Source organism: Chelonia mydas, chromosome 18 (assembly GCF_015237465.2).
Source record: "Chelonia mydas isolate rCheMyd1 chromosome 18, rCheMyd1.pri.v2, whole genome shotgun sequence".
Classification (NCBI taxonomy): Eukaryota; Metazoa; Chordata; order Testudines; family Cheloniidae; genus Chelonia; species Chelonia mydas.
This window is the reverse complement of record NC_051258.2, coordinates 5,178,247-5,189,982: the sequence shown is the minus strand read 5'-3', so window position 1 is coordinate 5,189,982 and position 11,736 is coordinate 5,178,247.

Here is an 11,736-nt window from a genome sequence, read left to right as displayed (position 1 = left end):
GTCAATCAAGAGCATCCTTTAGATCACTATTTTCCAGCCACCTGTCTGAGGTAGCTGAGTGGGAAACATACCCTTAAGTCCTGAGGTAGTGACCACCTCATTGTCCTCTGTCATTGTCCCCCACACTGATCAGACATCTCTGCCATACTCAGCTAGACTTAGCAGAGAAGTTCAGAAATGGAGTGAGAACTGGGACTCTGAATTTCTTGGGGGGGAAGAGGGAAAGAACTCGTGAATTCCTGAGATTTCCCCATTTTCATCCCTTATTACTGCTGCCCGCAAAACTCTCCTAGACCCTTCCCTCTTGGTGAGTAGAGAGGATGCGGCGCCTAGGGATGGTTACAGTTAACGACCCCTGGATCTGTAGCCTAGTTTATCAAGAGCCTGTCCTCTATGTCACAAGTATTCTCGGGGGATGTGAGTTTGTGCTGCACTTGTGAGTAAATTTATTTTAACAACTAAACATTTTGTACTCGCATGACTATTCACTACTGAGAGTGAGTCAAATCTCCTCCATTTACAATTGCTCTGAAAGGATTGCTCAAAAGCTTGCTGTCGAAAGGTCCTTCTCAAAGAGATCGATGGACAGTCATTCATGGAGAAATGAGGATCTAAGGGACAGGTTTTCAGAAGTGCTGAACATCCACAACAGGGATCAGATTGCTAGAAGATCGTATCTCCCATTTAGGCACCCAAGCGAAGTAGCAAGATTTTCAGAAGTGCTCAATTCCCAGCAGATTCCATTGTTCTCAATGGGAACTGCTGTCTGCTCACTCTTGAAAATGTGGTCCTAAAGGAAGAATAGGTTGTGCAGGTGACCATGTGAACAGGAATCTGTTTTCCCCATTCTGGTCCGGTTTTGGAAGGTGGGTGGGCTGGTATCTCAGTTACAAAACACTAGACTTTGGGGAGTCTAAGTTCCCCTTTAAGGGAAGAAATAGCTCTTGTTACACACTGACCTGGGATCTTGAGTGCCACCAAAGATTCTTCGTTGCAAAGTGGACTCATCAGTCCAGATCATCCTGGGAAACACTTTCCCCCCATTCCTAACCCAGTCCCTTATGTACAATCAAACCTCGTTCTCTCACCCACATTCTGTGTGGTCTCACCTACCTGCTCCTCCTGCTGCTATTGCCTGTGTGGTTTTGCAGCCTTTACAATCTGCAACAATGGGGACACCCCGGCTACAACAGCCAAGGGGTGACGGTGTTGCTATTTCCACTGGATCTGCATTCTGTTTCCCAATTGGTCAGACTGGGAGATGAGTCACAGTCTATTTTGCATACCGTGTTGTGATACTGCCTAGTATCTGCAGGCAGGTGAGAGGGATGCGAAGGAGCTTTATGACTGGGAAGAGAGGGCAGCTGAAAAGAGAACTCCACCTGTGAAAGGTTTGGTTTCTTTCTCCTCCATACTGAGGAAGTGCAAGGGCTGCCCGTCCATTTCGACTTTCCTGGAGGTCCTTGAAAATCAGTCCTGGCTGGGATTCAGGCTTGCAGTGTCCTGCCTAAATCTCTTCAATCCAGTTCAGTACCCAGTTAGATGGCCCTGCTTGCTGAAAACGGTCTGAATCCTCCCATCTTGCTTCAGAGACGTGTACTGAAGACTTCTCCTGAGAGGTTGAAACCTTTTTTGCAACTCACCCAGGTGTTTAGCTCAGACACTAAGCACAAGAGAGTCCTCAGGAGTGAGCTGTGCACTGGAACAGATGTCCAGGCACCAGCTGGTGCAAAATGTCAGCCTGAGTGTGGTGAACCTTAATGCGTTACAAATCTGTAGCAAAACCCCAAACCATCAACTTTACAACATGTTCCAGTTCTGAGCCCTGTCAATGAAACATTGCAAACCCCCCTCTTATAATCTCCGGTGGCAGAGCAGGGCCTTTTGCGGCGGCTATAACATCCACTGGCATAAGCAGCGGAAAGATAATCATAGAATATGAGGGTTGGAAGGGACCTCAAGGTCATCTAGTCCAACCCCCTGCTCAAAGCAGGACCAATCCCCAATGTCTGTGCTCCAGCACTGGAAAGAAGCCAGTGTCACCAATACAGGCAAAAAGCATTTGACTTGCAAAAGGCCTGTATAAGGAAACTAAGGGCTTTTTTACACAGCATGTTAATGCACCGCATGCCAGGGTGTCAAAACATTTAGGGTATGTCTACACTCCAGCTGAGACTGACCCTCCTAGTCCGGGTAGACAGACTTGCTGGGCTGGAGCTAGCGAGCTAAAAATAGCATTGTGAAAGCTGCGGCTTAAGTGGCATCTCAGGCTCTCAAGCCCACCTGGGTCTGAGCTCGGGTGGCTAGCCCGAGCCTCCGCCAGAGCTGCAACGTCCACACTGCTATTTCTAGTCAGGCTCCCTCTCAGCTGCAGTGTGTACAGTGTGTACACTCGGTGCACTGGCCACCTGGGATGTTACTGCACGTTAAGCCAGTGCACTGTAGATTCACACCCGAGCTTGCTGTACAGTAACATACCGTGTAGACAAGCCACAAGAAAATTCTTTAAGACAGCAAAGATTAGACACAAATAGTCATGACTTCAAAGTATTAGTGGAGCACTGAGCTATAAAAATAACATTTGAAAGTGAAGAACTTCGTAGTTTAAGGTGCTAAAAATCTCCTTAACTCTGTCCCTTCAGCATTATCCATCCAAAGGACATGTTATAGGTACAGTTTTTGAATACACTTGTGAATTCACCGACTTCCAATGAAAATATCACACACTACAGAGAGGTTCTGTGTTAAACTATAGTGTCCCTAACCCTGAGGAGTGAGCTCGGCTTCTATGGTGCTATAATTTCCAGATCAGTAGGGTGAAAGTTACCCTTTATGATTCTCTTAGATTGGGAGCTCCTTAGGAGCACATGAAGAATGAATACAGTGACCACAAACACAGTTACAAATAAAAATATTGGTTGTTTTGTCATAAGTAAAGGGTACGATTCCATCATGGAGGTCACGGATTCCATGAATTTAAGAGACCTCCATCCTTCTTTGGCTTCAGCTTCACCAGGTGCCCTGGGGCTGTCAGCCCCCCAACCTCACCAACAGTGGGGCTTGGGCTGTCATCCACCCCAGACCTGGTGGTGGGGCTCGGGCTTCTGTGAATTAGTGTTTATTGCCCACAACCTGTCCATGACTATTACTAAAAATAACTGTGACAAAATCTTGACCTTAGTCATAAGTTACACTCCCATTCCCATCTACGGAACCTGAGAGAGCCCAAGCAACAACCAGCTCCATATTCATATTCACATACCCAAAGACATTGTAGCATCTGGGGATCTCTCAACAGGTGGTCATTGACAGAGGGATGGTTCCTGCTGGGGTCTTCCCAGTGAGGTTTTCCTACTGTTGCCCAATCAGGGAACCTCTTTTATCTCATTGTTCTGACCACACGTAACACTTTATGGATATGCATGAGGGTTCCAACCCTCCTTTTCCTTATCTGTGCTTCCACACCCCATCAATGTCGAGGTGCTAAAGGAGCACTCAAGGATGATAAGGCCATTGCGGAGAAACTAAATTAATTCTTTGCATTGGTCTTCACGACTGAGAATGTGAGGGAGATTCCCAAACCTGAGCCATTCTTTTTAGGTGACAGATCTGAGGAACTGTCCCAGATTGAGGTGTCATTAGAGGAGGTTTGGGAACAAATTGATAAATTGAACAGCAATAAGTCACCAGGACCAGATAGTATTCACCCAAGAGTTCTGAAGGAACTCAAATGTGAAGTTGCAGAACTACTAACTGTAGTCTGTAAGCTATCATTTAAATCAGCTTCTGTACCAGATGACTGGAGGATAGCTAATATGATGCCAACTTTTAAAAAGGGCTCCAGAGGTGATCCCGGCAATTACAGGCCTGTAAGCCTGACTTCAGTACAGGGCAAACTGGTTGAAACTATAATACAGAAGAATATTGTCAGACATATAGAACACAATTTGTTGAGGAAGAGTCAACATGGTTTTAGTAAACGGAAATCATGCCTCACCAATCTACTAGAATTCTTTGAGGGGGTCAACAAGCATGTGGACCAAGGGGATCCAGTGGCTATAGCATACTTAGATTTTCAGAAAGCCTTTGACAAGGTCCCTCACCAAAGGCTCTTACAGGATAAGAGGGAAGGTGCTTTCATGCATTGATAACTGGTTAAAAGATAGGAAACAAAGGGTCAATTTTCAGAGTGGAGAGGTAAATAGTGGTGTTCCCAAGGGGTCTGTTCTGGGACAAGTCCTGTTCAACATATTCATAAATGATCTGGAAAAAGGGGTAAACAGTGAGGTGGCAAAATTTGCAGATGATACAAAATTACTAAAGATAGTTAAGACCCAGGCAGACTGCAAAGAGCTACAAAAGGATCTCTCAAAACTGGGTGACTGGGCAACAAAATGGCAGATGAAATTTAATGTTGATAAATGCAAAGTAATGCACACTGGAAAGCATAATCCCAACTATACATACAAAATGATGGGGTCTAAATTAGCTGTTACCACTCAAGAAAGAGATCTTGGCGTCATTGTGGATAGTTCTCTGAAAACATCCGCTCAATGTGCAGCGGCAGTCAAAAAAGCTAACAGAATGTTGGGGATCATTAAGAAAGGGATAGATAATAGGACAGAAAATATCATGTTGCCTCTATATAAATCCATGGTACACCCACATCTTGAATACTGTGTGCAGATGGTCACCCCATCTGAAAAAAGATATATTGGAATTGGAAAAGGTTCAGAAAAGGGCAACAAAAATGATTAGCGGTATGGAACGGCTTCCTTATGAGGAGAGATTAATAAAACTGGGACTTTTCAGCTTGGAAAAGAGACGGCTAAGGTTGAGATACGATTGAGGTCTATAAAATCATGACTGGTATAGACAAAGTAGATAAGGAAGTGTTGTTTACTACTTCTCATAACACAAGAACTAGGGGTCACCAAATGAAATTAAGAGGCAGCAGGTTTAAAACAAATAAAAGGAAGTATTGTTTCACACAACGCACAGTCAACCTGTGGAACTCCTTGCTAGAGGATGTTGTGAAGGCGAAGACCATAACAGGCTTAAAAAAAGAACTAGATAAATTCATGGAGGATAGGTCCATCAATGGCTATTAGCCAGGATGGGCAGGAATGGCGTTCCTAGCCTCTGTTTGCCAGAAGCTGGGAATGAGTAACAGGGGACAGATCACTTGACGATTACCTGTTCTGTTCATTCCCTCTGGGGCACCTGGCACTGGCCACTGTTGGCAGACAGGATACTGGGCTAGATGGACCTTTGGTCTGACCCAGTAGGGCCATTCTTATGTTCTTAATTTTGGGGTGCCCCATTTTTCATAGGTTTTTCTGTTAGCTCCCCTTATTCTCGCTTGCATTTCGTTGCATCCGACGAAGTGGGTCTTCACCCACTAAAACTCCTGCTCCAATACGTCTGTTAGTCTATAAGGTGCCACAAGACTTTTTGCTGCTTTTACAGATCCAGACGAACACGGCTACCCCTCTGATACTTAGCATTTTATTAACATTTACATCCATCTGTTCCCAGGGTAATCTGTGGGGAAAGCAGAATTTATGATGTTCCAATCAGGTGTCTTGCAGTCTAGAACAGTACATTGTGGTCTATTTTCCAGAACATCACTTATTGGCACATTCTTTCCAGTACCTTTGTAACTTTACTGGCCTCGGGTTATTCTTAGCTCACCCCCTTACGTCAACGGTCCTTCTTCCTGAGGGCTAGAGTGGCTACGGTGAAATCTTACAGGCCTCAGCCTGTAGGCCTTGCATTACAGCCACACTTTACTTATATACCTATGCACACTAAATACTCGTCAATCTTATACTTCTATACTCCTATTTTACTTCTACCCATCTTACGTCTATTTAGCACCCACTGATTACAGATGACCATAGCAACAGATGACACAATGATAAAATGAACCAATTGGCTAGAATAGACGTGAAAAATCCACTCACTTACATGCATTTTGTGAGTGAAAACTCAAGGATGGTTTACATTCTGGAGGAGTTTTTCAGGCACTGTAGGTACACAGACTCTCTCGGCAAGAAGAGTACATGGGTTATGAGCAGTACTCCTGGGAACCTCATGAAAAACATTATTGGGAAGAAAATCAAATATAAAAGTGATAAAAAAATTACAAAGGGACATATTTAACTGAGTGTCAGAGACTGGGACATTGGCAATCATGCCTAGTGGTTGGTGCTGGAGTCAGTCCCAGTGGTTAAAGCCAGGAATCAGAGCTGAGGCTCTCAACTGCAGTCAGAGGCCAGATACCAGAACTGAAGGTCAGAGCCAGAGTCAGGAATCGGAGTCAAGGGTCAGCCTCAGGTTACCTGGAGGGAGGTGAGGCAAGGCAGAGGCAAGGCAGGAGCAGGGCTGGAACAAGGAGGTGCAGGAGCTATTGCTGCGATGGACATTTGAGCAGCCACCTAACTGTTACTGCTGCTGGGCTTAAGAACTGGTCTGCTGACTCTTCTCACCAATCAGGTGACGTCCATCAGGCCAGCTGCACTTGTTAGGTTGCCTGGGGACTGGCTCTTCTGCAGACCCTGATTCCTGACAGAATCCCCCCACCATTGAGGGTGCCTCCTAAGAGTTTTGGGGCCTGGTTTCTTGGGGTACTTCTGATGGAACTCTCGCAATGGGTCTAGAGCATGGATGTTCTCTACCAGGTCCGAAGACTGCTAGTCTGGCCCATAGCCTTCCCAGTCCACTAGGTGCTGGAGCCTTCGCCTAACTCCCTGAGAGTTGAGGATTTGGTAGACCAAATGCTCGTCCTGTCTACGGACTGTTATGGGTGGCAGTGGCAGATGGGAGAAGTTTGGGTTTGGGTTCTTGGTGTATGGCTTTAAAAGCAAGATGTGAAAGACGGGAGGGATCTTTCACCTCAAGGCCACTGGGTTCACCCATTCTATAATCTTGAAGGGCCCAGGTATGGGTAGTTTAGTGTGGCAGATGGGTGGCTAAATTTAAGGTTCTGGGCTAAGAGCTGTGCTTTTCCCCCTAGGGTCAGATTTGGGGCCGGTCTTGGTCTGCTCGGTGTTTATAGGCTTGTTTGGTGGACTGCAAATGTTCCTGGCCCTCCTGGTGCACCTGGTGTAGGTGGGAGGCTAAATCTGTGGTGGCCAGTACTAGGGAACTTATGGGTAAGTCTGGGTGGAAGCAGTGATGAAAGCCAGAGTTTTCAAAGAACAGGTATGTGGGATTGGAATTATTAATAATATTTGAAATTATTAATATGAATCTGGGAAATCACTAAACACTAATTGAACCATAAATTCCTTTATTAAATCCAAAGGCCAAATGATACTTATACAATTGCTCTAAACATGCCTAAAAGCCTAATTAATAAGCAATTTACTACATCCAAACAGTAATAAAACATTTATAATCATTTGATCAAGATACTTACAAGCGGGCCAAACCCAGGGATGCTTAGAGCCTGTTGTTAGGATGCTGGCTCCAGTATGGTCAGGCAGGATTAGCAATGAACCCTGTAAGAGTTCACTTTTTATACCCTTTAACAAACAAGTGATGTCATTGTCAACTACTGGCTTCAGCTAAAAGCCAATTTGAGACAGTCCACCCTTATTTCTAGTCTTAATCCAGATAAGATTTACAACCTTCTTTGTCCCCAAGGCCTTTCCTCCTTATCTCTTCCACTCCTTCCTGTTGACCAACCGTGTTTTAGTTGCACCTGGCTTCACATGGGAGATAACACTGGTATGTGCGGTGGGAAGGTCCATGTTGACCCTTTTCAGAGAGATTCTTTAGTCTTATTGAAAACTATATGCAGGTCACACCTATTGGCCAGAGGCCTTCTTTTTAGAAATTTTCCCTAATTTCATTGGTTATTCTTTGAACCAGACATCCTCCCCACTTCATTTCTTTAGGCCTTACAACTCATTATTTTCAAGGCCTTCCTTCTATTTGCTAGTCAGGGCCTTTCTTTACTGCAGATCTGTATTTTCTTAACCAAACTTAAGCTAACTTTAATTCTTAAATGTTATACTTATCCTACACTTGGATCACATTGGTATATGTGACTTCAATGTGAAACATCGGGGGAAAGGGGGAACCAGTCATCCTGGTGGCAACACAGGAATCAGTGAAAATACTGCTCCAAGATTTGATTGCCTCTCTCTGTTCACTCATTAGTTTGCAGGTGATAGACAGATGAGGGGAGGGACTCGATGCCAAGAAGGTGTCTGAGAAATTCCCATCAGAATCAGGAGATGAACTGTGGTCTCCAGTCCAATGCAATGCCTGCCAGTAACCTGGGGTAATGGAAGACATTTTGCAGGAAGAGTCGAGCCATCTCCCACGCAGTAGGAACAGTACAGTACAGGAACAGTAGGATGTGTGCCATCTTTGGTAGGAGGTTGACTACAACCAGGATTACTGATTGTTCTGGGAACATGGCAGTTCTACACTGAAGTCCACTGATATAGTAGACCAAGTGTAACACGCTCCTGGGATGCCTAGAACTGGGAGCCACTGTGTTACCTCTTCCTAAGCAAGACTGAGCATGAGCTTCCTGCCACACCAGCCTGTCCTCCTCACCAACAAACTCCTCAAGGCTCTCCCAGGCCAGACCTTGCCTAGCAGGTAACAATCAGTGAACTCCAGCCTCCAAGCACCTCTGAGATGTTTCTTTGCAATGCACAGCACCTACCACTGTACATTCACAGAAAATATTAAATCTACTGTTCAGAACCTTACAGCTTATTAATTTACTGGGGTAAACACATTCTTCCCTTCAAAGACAGCACTGGGCTGGTTTATAGTAAAAATAAAACAAGTTTATTAAAAAAAAAATAAGTTAAGTCATGGTTCTCAACCTTTCCAGACTACTGTACCCCTTTCCGAAGTCCAGATCAGACACAAAATGTCTCAGCACACTACTACTAAAAATTGCTTCCTTTCTCATTTTTACCATATAATTATAAAATAAATCGATTGGAAAATAAATATTGTACTTACATTTCAGTGTGATACTTGAGCCTGTTTTTCACTTGTGAGCCTTGTCTGAAGCCGGAGCCCTGGGTGGCAGGGCTGAAACCCAAGCCCCGCCATCCAGTGCTGAAGCATGTAACTTAGCTTCATGGGGCCCTGCTTGCCACCCCCGAACACTGGCCCTGCACTTGCAACTCACCTAAACCTGTTCTGTGACCCCCCTGGGGGGTCACAACTCACCGGTTGAAAAACACTGATCTAGAAGGGTTGAGTGTTCCCTGGAAGACCTCTGCATACACAGGTTGAGAACCACTGGGTTAAGTGACACCAAGTAAAAGGAATAAAGGTAGAAAGGGTTGCATACAAAGTAAAAATACTCTTTCTAAGGCTAAGACCTAACTTAACAAGCTACAGTCTTTGTTAAAGGCAGTTTCCACTCCTCTAACACTCCCTTGATGGTGTTTTTTTCCGCCAGGGTTAGCTTCCAAGAACAAAAAGGAGAGAAGGTGGGTGCGGTAATGTCTTTTATTGGACCAGCTTCTGATGTTGAGAGAGACAAGCTGTTGAGCCACACAGATCTCTTCTTCAGGCCTGGGAAAGGTACTCCAAATGTCACAGCAAAATGCAAAGTGTAACAGATTATTTAGCATAAATAGTTGGCACCCATTCTAAGGGACCACTCAAGGTAGGGTGTCCCGTTAACACCTCTGCAATCAGAGGACAAAAAAGGGGGGGGATTAGAGGGGTAAGGATTGTGGTAATAAGCCATAAATAGTGCTTCTGTTCAGACCGTGATGATTCCTCTCTAGCAGAGTTATGATTTTAAGCTCTCAGGCTCGTCTTTTAAAAGGTCTCCTTTGAGGATGAGGACTGATAGGCTCAAAAGCTTGTCTTTCTCACCAACAGACATTGGTCCAATAAAAGATATCACCTCATCCAGCTGCTTCGTAGCAAAGAAGTTAGAAGTCCCAGCGGATCATTCAGAGGGGTCAGTTCCTGGATATTATTCACTGAAAAAAAGTTAGGAGTTACTGCTGACCTTTCAGGGCTGGTCAGCTCATGCAAATACCTCATTGCAAACAAGTTAGGAATGACCTTTGCCCATTCAGGGCTAATTGGTTTGCAGAAATTGTTCATGGCAAACAACATAGGAGTCCCTGCTGATCATTCAGGGTTGATCAGTTTGCGCAAATTCATCATTGCAATAATTTATTGCTTCATTGCTTTTCAGTGAGGGCTTAACATGCTTGCAGGTTGCTGATGTCAAGTGTATCAGGTGTGACTGCTGACCAGCAGGGGTGATCAGTTTGCAGAGATTCTTCATGACAAACAAGTGAGGAGTCACTTCTGACCATTCTTGGCTTCTCAGTTAGCAGAGATTCATCATTGCGAGCTAGTTAGGAGTTACTGCTGATCATTCAGGATTTACAGATCCCAGAGATTGCTCCTGTCCCACGAGATAGGAGTGACTGTTGACCATTTTTCCACTGAATGCATCCGATGAAGTGAGTTGTAGCTCACGAAAGCTTATGCTCAAATAAATGGGTTAGTCTCTAAGGTGCCACTAGTACTCCTTTTCTTTTTGTTGACCATTTGGGGCTTATTGGTTCCCACGATTGTTCATTGCCAATAAGTTAGGAATCACTGCTGATCGTTACGGGTTTACCAGTTCCATGAGTTTGTTCATGGTAAACAAGATAGGAGTCACTGCTAATCTTTCAGGGCTGATCAATTTGTGCAGATTCTTCTTCCCAAACAAGTTGGGAATACCTGCATTTCATTCAGGGCTTACAGTTCCTGGAGACTGCCAGTATCTGGGAAATCTGGAGTGACTGATGACCTTTCAGGGCTGATCAGTTTGCAGAGATTGTGGGTTACAAACCCATGAAGAATGACTGTTGTGCACTCAGGGCTGATTAATTCATGGAGATTCTTCGTTGCAAATAAATTAGGATTGCCTATTTGGTCCCCATGAACCTGAAGAATCCCTATGGAGATCCATCTAGCATACTAAAGGGCCTGTCTGTCTTTAGAAGGGGCGCAACAGTGAAAACACAGGGATCAGCTGATTCCAGGGCCAACAAATGAAAAAAAAGGAGTGGGATTGAAAGCCATAGGTTTAGAATCAGGCTTCCCAAAGGGGATACCAAGCAGAGAACCCCGGACGGCGCCCACTGCTCCTCAAAAAGAGTGCTAGGAGCTAGTGGATGCTGACCAGAGGAACTCTGCCTGGAGACTTGAAGAGGCAAGTGCACAAAATTCAGCCCCACAGCCTTGGTTGCTGGGAATCCTCCTGTCCAATCCCCTCCTTCTTGATTTATAGATGGCCAACTTGGCCAGTGCCAGGAGGTGGTTGACAAGGAGGTCCCATGACTTTGTGGGTGGGGCTTAAAACAAAATACTCTGTGGATTTTGTAGTTAGCAAATATTCAAACCTGTGCAGGCAGATGCCAAGGGATTCCAAAGCCCTCAGTTTAACCACTCCACCAGGACAAGCTCATGTGTGTCTCTAACCTATGGTTGTATTCTCCGTGGAAAGGTGTTTCAAGGAATTATTTCCACCTGTATGTTTGGACCAGCTTCCCCCAGCACACTCATTATTGCCCAATATTTAACCTGCATTCATGGCTGAAGAGCATGCAGGGCAATTGCCCTTCTCTTCAGAGCACGATTAGCATGTGCTTGCAGTTAACGCCATTACTGTAGATTGTTGTTCATGCCCCGCCTAGTCAGACAATCCCTTTGCCACTCAAATCTCCTGCACATCAG